This window comes from Lolium rigidum, chromosome 1, assembly GCF_022539505.1.
Source record: "Lolium rigidum isolate FL_2022 chromosome 1, APGP_CSIRO_Lrig_0.1, whole genome shotgun sequence".
Classification (NCBI taxonomy): Eukaryota; Viridiplantae; Streptophyta; class Magnoliopsida; order Poales; family Poaceae; genus Lolium; species Lolium rigidum.
This window is the reverse complement of record NC_061508.1, coordinates 178,945,873-178,955,485: the sequence shown is the minus strand read 5'-3', so window position 1 is coordinate 178,955,485 and position 9,613 is coordinate 178,945,873. Positions and strand designations below refer to the sequence as shown.

The 9,613-nt window shown below is 43.6% G+C and overlaps 1 long non-coding RNA gene across 3 annotated transcripts; it reads left to right on the top strand.

Annotated features, from left to right (window-relative positions):
- The first annotated feature begins 3,410 nt into the window (after nt 1-3,410).
- On the top strand, nt 3,411-6,887 carry LOC124685398. 3 transcript variants are annotated; one of them, XR_006997436.1, is made up of 4 exons: nt 3,411-3,655; nt 3,735-4,891; nt 5,204-5,757; nt 6,198-6,887. It is a non-coding gene; the product is annotated as an uncharacterized LOC124685398 (long non-coding RNA). The 3 variants fall into 3 exon arrangements; XR_006997435.1 differs by having other exon boundaries at nt 3,411-4,891; nt 5,548-5,757; XR_006997434.1 differs by having other exon boundaries at nt 3,411-4,891.
- Nucleotides 6,888-9,613: the final 2,726 nt, after the last annotated feature.

The following is a 9,613-nucleotide window of genomic DNA, read 5'->3' as shown; positions in this document are numbered from 1 at the left end:
ATCATCAAGCCATTAACAATTTAGAAAATTAACTATTCTAGCTGATGAAAGGTACCCAAAGATACATTGGGCCATAGTTTAAAATTTCATGTTAGATTTTCAGTACACGACCGCTCTAATGCTAAATACCGGACCTGCAAAGAAAATATAGAGTAATTACATATAGTTACACTCGTAGGAAAATTTCATACTAATTAATTCCCAAAAAAATCGTACTATTTTTTTGCATCCAAACAACTATCCACAATCTATGCAGCATGGCTTTGCTCAATATTGAGAAGCAGGGGTGTTAGATGTGAAGTAAAGAAAATCACAGATTTAACACAGGTCCTGCAAATCCTCTCCATGAGAAACATATTTCATTGGCTAACACTACAGGTAGTAAATATTAGATAGATAAGATAACATGAAAGAACATCTCTAAAGCCTCTCAGCTACAAAGTGAACCTTTCGTGTGTGTTTGACTTTCTTATGCATGAAATGTGACCCTACATCAAGGATTTGGTGGCGCCATTTGAGGCCATGTAGAACAAATCTCGATTATTTAATTCTGCTCAAAAATGATAGACCTACAAAACTGAGTATCTTTTTCACTTATACATGAGCAAATTTATCAGCTTTGTTGATGAACTCAACGAACTGAAAAATAGAGCATGAAATTTAAGGGTGATGAGTTACTTGCCTGGGCCAACGCTGCGGAAGACGTCGGAGATGATACAATCTTTGTGCGCTAGTTGCGGCAACCATGACGCATGAGAAGGGTACATCAAGGATGAGGGCAGATGCGGTTTCTCCCACATAGAAGGGATTGGAGGAGCTTGGTTGGATCTCCTCTTTGTAGAGCTTTTCATAGCAGATCGGATCGAGGTTTCAAGGCATACCACATATTTCCGGATGACGCAGATAAGAGAAGGCAAAACCGATTAAGAATCTTTTGGGCAGCCAATGTAAGGCTCAGCCAAAGAGAATTACCCGTGCGGGAGACGACGTGGTAGGTTAATTCATCGGACGGTTGATTATAGCTAAGGCACAGATCGGATGGATGATTAGTTGTTGTTTTCTAGGATTAACGTGGCGGCTTAATGGAAGTCTTCAATTAGTAAATATAAGATATAAGATATAAGATAATCTATTCTATATATATATCTATACAAATTAGTATGCAATTAGTCATCGACCTGTGCACCTGCACGGTCTAGCTATATTGAAAAAACAATTTTTTACGAGAATTAGTAACTCGGAAGAAAAAATTAGGACAACATTGTTGTATTAACAACTTAAAATATCATTTTTTTAAATATGTGAAGATAAACTTGTTATTCATTTGTGCATGCATATTCATATGTTTGATTTTCTGACATTATAAGATTTGAAATTTAATGGCTCGTACTATTTAATATTTTCCTTGTTCACTTCGTCCTTAACATATTATAGATTTACACATGATTTTTTTCCAAAATGGTTAGAGTCTTATAAATGTCATAAAAGTTTTCTGCATAATAATTAGACCATCAATATGTTATCTTTATGGTTTTTCGTAGTATTGAAGTTGCTAAAAGTTTTTATGTAATTATTATGCATTTGTCTCCATACTAATGTGAAAATGTTATTTTTTCTATTATGTTTATTTCCAAATGTACTTTGTAAATACAAATTCATAGTTACCACAAATACATACACTATATAAAAGTTGGATGGATTCACGCTCGCAGATCGACCGTGCCACTGTTCATGGTCTAATTTTCCTTCTCCCTGTCCATACGTACGATGCCACGTCTTCTATTTGTTGGCCTCCTCCTCTCGTGCTGGTGATGGCCTTCCTTTTTTTCTTTTTTATTTAAAGGTTTTGGTCACCGGCAACCGGCAGATACGCCCACATCCCAGTAACACCGCTTTGACCGAGTCCAGAAAATTCTATTTGCCCCACGTTCTCCACATCTCCAGATATGCCACCGTCTCACCACAGGACATGGGCAACCTTTGCAAGATCCGTGAATTTCTACCAATCGCTGGTTCACACGTCACGCAGGGCGCGGCGGACTGGCGGCGTCCTTCCTGCGAGGCGGCGGGCGGTGGGGCAGGCCCGGCCACGAGCGGACGACAGGCATCCACGGGCGGCAGGGGCGGTGGTCGGCCGGACAGAAGGCGGGACGGCGGCGTGGCACTCCGATGATCGGCCGGGAGGGCTGCAGCCGTGAGCTGGCGGCGCGGCGGCCTACGCAGGGGCCGGCGGCCACGCACCGGTGGCGGCGAGCGCGGGACGGGCCAGGCGCAGGCTGCGACGGGGATGGCGACCTCGGGCCGAGGCAGGCGTCGGCCGAGGACGGCGGCTACGGCTCAGCGACGGCGAGTTCCTTCCCAATCCCCGTCGATTAGGGCGAAGAAATCTCCAGTATATCTAATGGTACAATATTGGCCTTTTTCTCTGTTTTTTTGTTTGTTCAGGTGTGTTGGGGAAGAAGAATACGCGGCGACAGACAGACCATCTGCAAAACACCTTCCTTGCTTGCTCGATCCTGTGCTGCCGGCGCTCATAAGCTCGGGCTGTTCCGGTCTGTCACTGTCCTCATGGTACGATGATAATCTTCCTGGCTTCATTTATCTTTGTGTTGTTTTCGTTCCAATCTGGATTTATTTGAATCACAAATAGAATTGGGAATTCTTTGTGGGATCTGCACCTTGTGGTATTTTGTTGGATGCAAAGTACATGTGCTGATTTGGTGATCTGAACTGATCTCGATGAGTAAGGTGCGTCATTCAGTTTAATCAGCTCAAATGGGCAGTGGTTGGTTTTGTGATACATGCCACTGTTCATGGTCTAATTTTCCTTCTCCCTGTCCATACGTACGATGCCACGTCTTCTATTTGTTGGCCTCCTCCTCTCGTGCTGGTGATGGCCTTCCTTTTTTTTTCTTTTTTATTTAAAGGTTTTGGTCACCGGCAACCGGCAGATACGCCCACATCCCAGTAACACCGCTTTGACCGAATCCAGAAAATTCTATTTGCCCCACGTTCTCCACATCTCCAGATATGCCACCGTCTCACCACACGACATGGGCAACCTTTGCAAGATCCGTGAATTTCTACCAATCGCTGGTTCACACGTCACGCAGGGCGCGGCGGACTGGCGGCGTCCTTCCTGCGAGGCGGCGGGCGGTGGGGCAGGCCCGGCCACGAGCGGACGGCAGGCATCCACGGGCGGCAGGGGCGGTGGTCGGCCGGACAGAAGGCGGGACGGCGGCGTGGCACTCCGATGATCGGCCGGGAGGGCTGCAGCCGTGAGCTGGCGGCGCGGCGGCCTACGCAGGGGCCGGCGGCCACGCACCGGTGGCGGCGAGCGCGGGACGGGCCAGGCGCAGGCTGCGACGGGGATGGCGACCTCGGGCCGAGGCAGGCGTCGGCCGAGGACGGCGGCTACGGCTCAGCGACGGCGAGTTCCTTCCCAATCCCCGTCGATTAGGGCGAAGAAATCTCCAGTATATCTAATGGTACAATATTGGCCTTTTTCTCTGTTTTTTTGTTTGTTCAGGTGTGTTGGGGAAGAAGAATACGCGGCGACAGACAGACCATCTGCAAAACACCTTCCTTGCTTGCTCGATCCTGTGCTGCCGGCGCTCATAAGCTCGGGCTGTTCCGGCCTGTCACTGTCCTCATGGTACGATGATAATCTTCCTGGCTTCATTTATCTTTGTGTTGTTTTCGTTCCAATCTGGATTTATTTGAATCACAAATAGAATTGGGAATTCTTTGTGGGATCTGCACCTTGTGGTATTTTGTTGGATGCAAAGTACATGTGCTGATTTGGTGATCTGAACTGATCTCGATGAGTAAGGTGCGTCATTCAGTTTAATCAGCTCAAATGGGCAGTGGTTGGTTTTGTGATACTCCAAACAGTGTATATAAATAGGGTTATCTTACCATTGGTGCTGCAACCTGTCATGGAATGTATTACAATTTTTCTGTATGTTAGTTCACAATAATTGGCCAGTGATTGATTTTCTGATACTCCAAACTACGCATATAAAAAGGGAGTTCAGTCCGTTGTTTCTCAGTATTTTGTGCCAGAAGAAGTGAATTTTTTTTAAACCTGAACTCCGACTTTTAATGGCATGTGAGTTAGAACAAATTTCTAATATGTGTTCTCAAGTTCTAGGAACTAGGTGAATGTTTTAGTTTTGATAAGTATTGCAGTATTAGAATGGTGCTATATGGTCTATACATAACGTATGGTAGTATATGGTTTATACATGTTGTTTGTTTATGATTTTCCTTGGAATGCTTAGTTCTGAAGATCCAGGAATTATGGCTATTGGCTTAGAAATACGTGGGTTCAGTTGCTGGGTACAGATTGGTAGAGTAAACTAATTTAGTCCAGGTCACATCATAAACGGGAATTCACACCATGTTGGAGCAGTATGCTCCTCCAATCTAAAATGCAAGAAAGCTTTATGATGATCACATTAACAGTATGGTTTCTGTCCAATATTCATGTGTAAACACGGACTGATATAGGGTAACTTGCTAAATCCATTTTTATTCTATTTTGTATTTGTCCAATCTTCTGACCAGACAAAACACTTCCTCTTATTGTTAGTTCAAACACATTTTTAGGTGACATCTCAGCGTTCTAGGGGTTCCTAAAATCATGAAAAGCTTATTATTTCTTCAGTCAGTGTATCTTCTGACTGTAAATGTGCCAAAGTGCTTATCTCTGACAATTTCTGTACAAATCTTGCTGTTTCTGGCTGTTATCAGATAGCTGACATATTTCTTCAAGTCTTCCTTTTTTTAAGTGCTCAATTAATAAGGTTCATTGAGCTACTGCAAATAACAGCGTCGAAGTGGTGCACAAGTGCATATCAGGTCTACCCAGCATCTGAAAACAAAAAAGGTACTTCCTCTGTTCACTAATAACTAATTATTTATTAAGGAATTGATTCTATGATAAAAAAAAGACGAGTTGATTATCTTTGTCTAACAAGTAGTAAGTGAAATCATGGATTGATAACATTTTGCACAATAACTTTACGAGCATAGAGGCATTGCTATAAACCAGGTTTCTTAATCATACACATCACCATTCTTTTATCTATTGTACCATTTGAAAGGTCAATCAAGCTATATCATTATGTTATATGGTAAATGATGATATAAATATAGTATTGTAGGCCTTTTGTTAATTTCATGGTAACATTCCAAGCAGGGGTTCTGAACTTAACCAGTGGGGATGAACTTGAAGTTGATTTGCTTAGGTCATTTCCTAGGGTAGATCCATTTCTTAAAAGGACAAAGGTAACTTGCGATGGTCAGTTTTACCACAATTATTGAGAGGAGGAAAAGTATAAGATGATCCAGTCTGGGGGGTCTCTGTAATATCCGGATAGGAGCTACAAGGCTTTACAAGTTTATACAGCATGGGTGTACAGCAAGGCTAGAATATGTTTCACTGTTGCAATTGGTTTCTTGATGAACATTTTACATTAAATGATCAGCTACTTTGAGTACTGTCAAATCAGCCTTGCATTACTGTGTATGTGTATCATGCAGTGTCCTCCTAGGAGAAGGGAGTAAAATGTGTACGTGTATCAGGCAATGTTATTCTAGACGAGAGGAGCAAATTGTGTCAATGAGGAATTGACGAAAATATTTGATTATAATATCGAGGTTAGGTTCCATGGTCTTCTGGTCACATTATTGATCGCACTGAAACTGCTTATATGTTATTGGAGGATCAAGACTTTGGCTTGACTTCCGCAGGTAACGAATTTTTCACCACTTCATATGTTTCTAGCTCTCTGAATTTCTATTTCGTCTCCAAAATTTAAATCATTATTTCTGCAAATCAATGAAAATGTGTGGTTTCTCTGACAAATGAATAATGCTCTTATCTATGTTTCTGGACTGATTTTTATTTTTACCAGCTTGACTTCCGCAGGTAACGAATTTATTTACCACTTCATATGTTTCTAGCTCTCTGAATTTCTATTTCGTCTCCAAAATTTAAATCATTATTTCTGCAAATCAATGAAAATGTGTGGTTCCTCTGACAAATTAGTAATGCTCTTATCTATGTTTCTGGACTGATTTTTATTTTTACCATGCTTTCATAACTAGAATATTCTTCCCAGGTTATTCTTACCAATACAGCATCTTTTTGTATGCAAATCAACGAATTGATCTCAGAATTATTGGTGCAGCGCAAGAGGTGGTGTGCCAATCGCATCTCAGAGATAATTGGGCGTCCACCGTCATTGGCGAGTTAGGATGCCAAGTTGATCAACTACCCACAAAAATCACAATATTTTTTCAATCTTTAGCTCTGTTTCTGAACTCATTGAATTTACCAAAGTGCTCCTAATCCATAACGTGGGCTGCTCTTGACGTAACTATTCCTATACGGAGTAGAGCCCCGGAATGGGTGTTGTTCATCCCTACAGCCACGGCATCAAGGTATTCTACAGTATGCCTGCGACCTCCATACACAGGTCCACCCAATTAAAACTTTTATGTGAATAGGAGGTTCAATAAACAGATGTTTTTTCACGTCATGCATTAGCCAGTGTAGTTACTTGCTCTCTCCCACAGATGATTTGGATGTTCTATCTTGGTTCTTAATACAGGCTGCATCTACTCTTTTGTCTGCATTGTATATGTTAGTATTTTGTGTATCGGCAAGTGGAGGTATGATGCATTTTCTCTAGATATCTTCCAATTCATTTGACATTTGACTTTATATTTCTGAAAATCATGCCTAATATGTTATATAATCTTTATTTTGTTTTATCTGATAGTCAGATTCTAGACCTAATAATGAAAAAACAAGTTAGCTGCTTGGAGTGATTTAGTTGTATAGCTTTTACTCACAGGTTATTTAACATTAGTGTGTGGTTGCAATGCATCTCTTTCTCAATATCAAGCTGCAGGTCTTGGGAGTTCATATTTGTGCTACAACACCATACATCTCTGTATGTATTGAAGTGCAAGCTCATATTCTCTCTGCCATCTTTATAGCTGATTCTTTCATATGATTTTTGAATTTATTCACAAGTAATTCCTCAAGATCGTGCACCATTTTCTTATTTATTTGAACATAATGAAAAATATTTTAGTGTGCAGCTGGATACCATGGACTGTTGGTACATTTGACCGTGCTATCTCAAACATCTATGGACGTCTGTAGCCTCCCAACCCTAGCCTACACCGCACCCCTCCTCCCAACCCTCCCGCCGCCGCCGCCGCCGGCAGCGCCGCCGGGGCAAAGATCTCGGGGCGTGGCGGCGGCGGGGGCCTCCCCTCGTGGCGCGTCGGGAACGGCGGCCAATGGAGCCTCTCACGCAGCGGCGGCCCTTCCGCCTCCCGGGGCGGCGGCGGTCGGATGAGGATGTAGGGGCGGCGGCGGCCCTCCCGGGGTCGATCCAGCTGCGGGCTGCGGCCTCCCCGCCTCCCATCGGCGGCATGCCGACGGTGGTGGCTGGTGGAGGCGGGCGCCTTTCCCTCCGCCTCTCGCCGGTGAGGGGTGATGATCTTGGGCTTCTCCCGCGGTACGAGGACGCCCGGGGCAGCAGCCTTGAGTTCGACGGTGGAGGTGACCCTCTTCTTCGCCGGAGAGGATCGGCCTGCGGTTGGTGGTGGTGGATCTATTGATCTATCACCGCGTTCCGGCGGCAAGATGGAGGGCCTTGGAAGCCGGCGATGGTGTCGCCGGTGGAGGGTTGGAGGTGCCAGCCCAGGATGGTCGCCGACGTGGGGGTCCGACCTGAATAAAGGAGGCGGTCCTAGGGCCTCTCTTGCGTGAAGATGAGGACCTACCGGAGGCCTGGACTCGTGATCTGGCTGGAGTGTTGAGTTCCGGAAGGCTCCGCCGGCGAATGTAACAACTTTGCTGGATCGGTGGTATTCGGTCGTGCGCACCCATGCTTTTATTCCGACCGATTGGTTCTGGAGGGAGCGGCGCGAAGCTCTTTTTCTGTGTTGACATCAAGTCACTATGGATCCATGATGAAAGTCGGAAGAAGAGAATTTCATGAAGGCCGGAGGGGAGGACTAGCTAAGAGAGGTTCAAATCTCCGCGCTGTTGAGGGACTTGCTTGGTGTTCCGGGCTTCACAGCAGCGGTATGAAAGTGGGGGCGACAACACGGGTGAAGTTCAGAGTTCTACCTTTCAGGGTGAAAACCCAAGGTCCGGCCTTAACTGGTTGTGCCTGGCAATGACCTTGTTGGAGGCATTGTTTTGAGAGCGGGGACTATCTTCAGGGTGAAAACCTAAGATCTTTGATCGGGTGACAACGGTGTTAGAGCACTGTTTTCTTCTTGGAGGCGTCGTTTTTGGTGAGTCTGTTTTTCAGGTGTTGTCTTGGCGGTGGATGTATTGTTGTTGTTAGACCCGAGATACTGTAGCGGGACTTTTGTTTCTTAGTTTTCTTTTCGTGTTTTGGCTGTGTGCATCCGTAGTGCCATTAGGGTGGTGCGTTGTTGCAGAGGCTGGGTGTAATTGGTATCTTTTAATATTAATGTATTCCCTTTATCGAAAAAAATCTCAAACATCTATACACTAGCCAGTGCAATGCTTTCCAATTTCAATATCTCATCTTTCTCAACAACAGTATTTTTCTCAGCTCGAAAGTTCCATGTGCACTGGAAGAAAGCTTTAAGTGGTAATATTCTCTATTGCTTTTCGATGGAGAAATATATTCTCTTGCTACTCTATGTATCGATGTATCTATGTTGCTATGTACAACCTTTCTGAAACACTGTGCTACCCGTGGAGGACAATATTTTGCATTGCTGATACACTGAGAAAAAACACTGCATTTTAATTTCCTCTATAAGTCCACTTAGCTATACAACTAACTGCGCTAATTACTAATCCAAGTCATTACTAATACTTGCAAGCTATACTAGGCAATCCGAAAAAATATTTATATCAATGGATTAGAGAGCTCCGCCTTCAAAGTGCACGAAAACAAGCCCCGTCGACACTCTCAGGTGGACAAGAAGCACAAACAACTTACATATGTGAAACTGTGTTGTAATCTGATTTATTTATTGTTTTTACCGCTAATATTTTACGTGCCACGGGCGCGGCGTGTCGCCGCGCCATCGCAATCTAGTAATAGATCAGCACAGTACTGGACTGGACCACATTAAATTCAGTTCACCTATACTCCATGGACTGATGGACTACGTAAATTATAAGACACAAAATTTTCTAGTTTGATCAATTGTTTGAATATGTATATGGAGTTTTTCCGAGACAGAAAAATGTTGGAATTAGGTACAATTATGATGGCGCTATCATATTTACGCAATTAGTCGGGACAACATAGAGCATATATACTTGATTTACCAGCATAAATCAATAATAGCAATATAAATGTGTGACCTGCACCAAAATATGCATGTGTTGATCCTCGACTATGATAATTTAAAAAATAATTATTATTTAATTGTTGCATGCCGATGAAAGAAAGAAAAAGTAATAGAGATGAACTTTACAGCGTACATAGATGCTTAAAGAATAGATGGTGACTCTCGCTGCTTCATTGCCGGAGGCACATGTTTGTGCTGGTGCAGTCATCAGTTTGGATTTCATATTGATCAATGTTAACCTGCC